This window comes from Corylus avellana, chromosome 8, assembly GCF_965113065.1.
Source record: "Corylus avellana chromosome 8, dhCorAvel1.hap1.2, whole genome shotgun sequence".
Classification (NCBI taxonomy): Eukaryota; Viridiplantae; Streptophyta; class Magnoliopsida; order Fagales; family Betulaceae; genus Corylus; species Corylus avellana.
This window is the reverse complement of record NC_142497.1, coordinates 10,456,959-10,462,958: the sequence shown is the minus strand read 5'-3', so window position 1 is coordinate 10,462,958 and position 6,000 is coordinate 10,456,959.

Below are 6,000 nucleotides of genomic sequence, written 5' to 3'. Positions count from 1 at the left end.
AATGATCAACTAATCAAACATGGCAGCGTCGATCATGAATAACTGTTGGATCCAAGGCCCATATAAACACACACACATTTGACCATAGAGTTAACCTCTATAGTAAGCCCATGACCGTTATCCCACACGTACCGGTGTACCATGTCATACGATGCAATTAATCTTATCCATCTTTCACATGCATGCTTTTACAAGTCTTATCATTTGATTATCTTGTTAATCAACATACGTTTTCATAAAATAGAGTTCACAGCAGTCCAAAATGTATTTCATGAGAGTTGTAAATGTGCGTGTTTAATATAGATATATATAATAGTCGTGCAATGCGGAAAAAGTAACAAGTATTCATGTGAGTTTGTACTCACCTGGGTCGTAAAGCTCCTCCATAAAATCCCTTTGAGGCTCCATAACCTTGAATACTAAAAAAAGACCTATTATTAGTTCTAAACCTGAGCTAAAATGAGTCATAAACCTAAAAAGGTCCAATCTGAGTTTCTGCCTAAACATTTTGCCAACCTAGCAAACGTTCGAGCTCGAAGTCGAACTTTCTGCCAGAAACCCATTTTGAACCAAACAACCTTCTAATCACTCCTAAGCAAGTTCTAAGGCTAGAACAAGGTTCCTAACATATTCCTAGCGCAAAATAACATCTCCATGCATAATGAAATATGCCTAACAAGAATGAAACACTAACCCATGCTTAAATCAAGATTAACGCCAACAACATTACTAGAAGCTCAAAACTACCAACTAAGCTACCTATGAAAAGCACTTAAATAGCATAGCAACTAAGTAAGAAACAAGCTAGGCTTAGAAGATTACCTCCTCGAAGCAAGACCTCCAAGAAATCTCTCATTCTCCTTCAAGAACACTCACAACTCACAAAATCACTCAAGTAGATGTTCTAGAGGGCAACAATGGCAGAATGAGGCTTAAGGGTCGAGTGGGGAGGGGCATTTATAGGGTAGGAAAAGCTGTGGTCGCTGCAGGAACTATCCTGTAAAGTAGCGAACATTCGGTAGTTAGGGACGAACGTTCGCTTGCTGTGTACAACTTTTGTCACGCGTTTGGTCATTATCTAGAGGTCCAAAAATTGGTCAACGAATGTTCGAGTGGTCCCCCAACGAACATTCGGTGTACTTTTGGACTTACTCTTGAAAAGCCTACGCGGTGCGGTCCCCCATAAGATTTGGTGCATGAAAATTATTTTTTTGGTTGGAGAGACCATGTCGCATAGGCTTTGGGGGGATGGTGGTGAATTCAGTGATGGATAGAATTACTAGGATAGAGCCCTGTAGGGCTACATTGTGATCTTATTACTTGATATGAGTGTAGAAATTATTTAAATTTATTCAAATCCAATCTAATCATAAGCAAATCCCTTTCGTTAGTGTAATTTAATCTCAACAAATCCGTTAGGGTAATCAAATCCTCATTTATGATAAGGATTTCTGTCCTTATCATATACTTTAACATCCCCTAAGAATTAAGGTGGAAAACGCTGGAAGCTTGAGATGAAATACATTGTTGCAAAATCAAAGGTAAGAGGAAGGTAAGCATTGTTAAGAATATAATTATGTTGTGATCAATGTTGATTTGTATTCCCCAAATCAAGGGATTTCGATATATTTGTTAACTCTAATTGAAGGGATATGTTTATATTTGAAATTATTCAAATTACATGTAAAGCTCTATAAATAGAGCCGACACATAAGGTTTTAAAGTGTAGGTGTAGGCCATAGGGCAAACCACATTAATCTCTATGTCTCTCATCTTTTTCCTTTATCTTTTAATTTTATTATTAGTATGGATATGGTATCAGAGCCTTTCTGCTAATGCTAGGATTGAATCCAAATGGTCCTATGATTTTTTTTTTTTTAATTCTTCTGCATCCACCAAAAGGAAAGAAAAAGAGGGAGAAGAAAAAAAAAATGGAAAGAAAAAGGGAGAAAAAAAAAAAAAAAAAAACCCGACCAAAAAAAAAAAAAAAAGTCCTAAGAGGCATATGTTTAGCCCATGTGGCCCATTTAAGGCTCATAGTTAGCCCATTCCAGCCATAGTAAACGATGCCAGCCACAATAGCTGAAGTTTAGGTTTAAGTGCAGGTGATGTTTCAAATCAAGCACCATCATCTCTAGCAACTTGATGTTCAAGATCAACGATGGCTAAAGGACCGTTCATCTTGCGAAGCATATTAAGAATATAAATCTTTTGTGATAAATGACATTATTTTTGCTGTTAGTCACTTATTTGGTATTAATGATCTTATTTCAGGTTTACAGGTAAAATTCAAGTTAAAGGATCTTGGCGCTTTGTCCTATTTCTTGGGGATCCATGTGCACCGAACTCCCACTAGTTTGTATCTCAACCAATCTAAATAAATACATTGTTGATCTTCTACATCGAGCTTATATGATGGGTGCTAAGCCCTATTCAGCTCCCTGTACCTCTGGTAAGCGAATGACAAAGTTTGATGGAGATCCACTGGATGATCCATCCTTGTATAGAATTATTGTTGGTGCACTTCAGTATTGCACTCTTACAAGGCCTGATATATCCTACTCTATGAATCAACTATGCCAATTCTTGCATTGCCCCACAAAAACTCACTTCACCACAGCCAAGAGGGTCCTATGTCACCTCAAGAGAACGCTTGACTAAGGTTTGATGTTTACACCTAGTCCTCTTACTTTAGAAGTTTATTGCGACTCTAACGGGGCTGGAGACTCCATTGATCACTGATCAACCAGTGGATTTGGAGTATATTTTGGTCATTGCTTAATTTTTTTGGCAATCCAAAAAGCAGCCAATGGTTTCACACTCAAGTACAGACGCATAATACCGTTCTACGGCCTTTGCCATAGCAAAACTATCTTGGCTGTGAATGCTGATCAAGGAATTACAAGTTCCTCTACTTTCTCCCCCAAAAATCTGGTGTGACAACTTGGGTGTTATTTCATTGGCTTCCAATCCAATCTACCATGGTCGCACAAAACACGTTGAAACCGACTACCATTTCATTAGGGAGAAAATCTTACATAAAGATATTGTTGCTTAGTACGTCTCCACCACAAACCAGTGCGCTGATATTTTCACTAAGGGTTTATCCTCTTCTCAGTTTCTGAGTTTACGTGACAAACTAATGGTTTGTCCCTCTCCCATTAGTTTGAGGGGGCCTGTTAGCGATATGTATGTAAGGCTGTGAAGTAAATCCTCAGGATGTGAACTTTAATCTCATGTAGTGTTTAAACTAAACACTATATCTACCTTGTAGTTTATCTCTTAATCTCTTCTCTTATCTTCTCATTGTATTTATCAACTAGACTTAGCATAGATATTCAATACTTATCATGTTGTACATTCAGTTCTATTCTAGAACTCTTTTATAATCTTGCAGTCGCCAGTCTATATATATTGAATACACACAAGAATAATTATCCTAGCCAAATAGCATCTCGTGATTATATTTTACAAGGCTAAGGAAGAAAATTGAAAGAAAAGGCATCACTAGTGGGTTACTATTTGTCCCGTTGGAACCCACATCTCGACTTTCTCTCTAGACATCCTCATTTAGGACGAGACTTAGAATAGAGCTCTCGAAAATTACATTTTGATTCTCAATTCGAACCAGACTTGGAACAAAGATTAGAATGAATGTCTTCGGAATATGCTCGTTCAAACGGAGTGTAATGCCTAAGAAAATAATTAAGTTTATTATTAATAACCTCATAATAATCTGAATTAATTAGTAGAATAAATTATGCATGGAATGATTTAAACTAATAGATACAATAATAATAATAATGACTTTATCATAATTGAAATATATATGAGATTAATAATAATACTATTTGTGTGATAATAATATAATAACAATATTATTTAATGATGATATATTTATGTAATATAAGTTTTAAGTGATAAAGAGATTAGCTAATAATAATGTTAGTGTGACAATTGATTAATAAATAAAATAAGTTAATGGCATTAGAATAATAAAGTGTAATAATAAGTTATAGTGTGGGAAATGATTAATGGTAATGATGAGTTGTAATTAGAATAAATAAAAGTAGTATGGGGAATTAAAGAGGACAATCAAGATAGAATTAATATGAGGTGGGGTAATATAGCAAATTATGAAAGATGGGAGCTTTAAATAAAAAGGGAAACCTATCCCTTGCCACATGTTCAACAGCATTGGTCATTGGGATATCTTATCCCTTCAATTAAATTAAAGGAAAAAATATAAAATGGCCCCCCCAAACTACCAACCAGTTGCAATTTGGCCACTCCGTTAGTCAGCACCGTTAAAATGGATGGAAAATGCAAAATGACGTTGTTCTGTTGAGGTTAAGTTACTAAAATGCCCTTTTTTGAAACTCATAAATCAATTTAAAAAAGACCCCCAAACGACGTCATTTAGCTTGAAAAAAAAAAAACCCTTACACTTACCAAAACGACGTTGTTTTGGTAAGTGTTGAATACCCTAGTCCCTAAGCAGCTTCGTCTTCTTCGTCTTCTTCTCCACCCAGCAGCCCAACCCGAAAATCAACTAAACCATCTCAATCCCTTATCCTTTTAACAACCCCATGGTTTTATAACCCCTTCCCTTTAAAATAAGATAGAAAGAAGAAAGAACTACGAAACAGTGAAGAAAAGAGAGGGAAAGAAACAAAAAGATGAGAAAGAGAAACAGAGGAAGAGTGAGAATTGATTTTTAATTAATTTTTGTTCAACTTTATATGTAATAAAATATACAAATAAATTCTTGACCTCTGACCCAAAATTTTGGCTCTGCTCTGCTACTGATAATATCCATTCAATTTGAAGCTTGATTTTGCATTGAGAAATAAAAATAAAAAATAAAAAATTGGGTAATGATAAGCTTGATTTTCTCTTTGTTCTTAACTCTAGACGATCATGGGTTTTGGGTTGTGATTTTTAGATTTTGGTTGTTTGTTCTTTTTTTGTTGAATTTGGCTTAAACACTTGGGTTGATTTTGAGTTGAAGAATGAAAGTGGTTTGAGCATCTCGATGAGGTTTACCAATTACAAGTTTAAAATGGTGTTTGGGTGGAAGAATATTATGAAATTTATACCGATTGGATTGAGTTTGAACAGAAATTTGACAAAGAAGAAGACGAAGAAGAACGGAAGTGGTGAAGAAGACGAAGCTGTACGTGTTTAGGGACTAGGGTATTAAACACTTACCAAAATGGTGCTGTTTTGGTAGATGCAAGGGATTTTTTATTCAAGCAACGTGACAACGTTTTGTGGGCTTTGTTTGTTTTTTTTTTTTTAATTTCATTTTTTATCCAAAAAGGGCATTTTAGTAACTTAACCTTGCTAAAACGACGTCATATTGAATTTTCCATCCATTTTGACGGTGCTGACTAACGAAGTGGCCAAATCGCAACTGGTTGGTAGTTTAATGGGCTACTTTATTACAGTTTGAACATTGGGGTGCTAAATTGCAAATGGCTGGTAGTTTGGGGGCCATTTTATATTTTTCCCTAAATTAAAAGAAAACAAAAAGGGCTAAACCCTTCTCCCAAAACCAATACAAAGAGAATATTCAATTGAGCATGTGTATAAATGGACATAATAGTACATGTGTATGGGGCAAGGTAAACTTATTGTCTTTTTTATCAAGAAACATAAAACATATAAACTATATAAGATGTAGCCTATCCCATTAGTATATGAGAAGATAAAATACTTTGCTAACAATAAAGGTCATGTCAAAATTAAAAAATAATGATTAATTGAAAATTAATCATTATGGGGTCACAAATCTTGTCATTCAAATGATAGCTTTTTAAGAAGTCAATTGTCTTATCAAACACCATACATCTTTTCCTGAGCAATTCATTGGAATTGTAGGGCTTGTAATTTCAAGGATTCAATTTGTTCATTAAAAATGACTTGAATTTAGTCACATAAGCTGGTCAAACAATTAACTTGACGTGGTTACCCTATTAAGAAGTGGCCAACAACCAT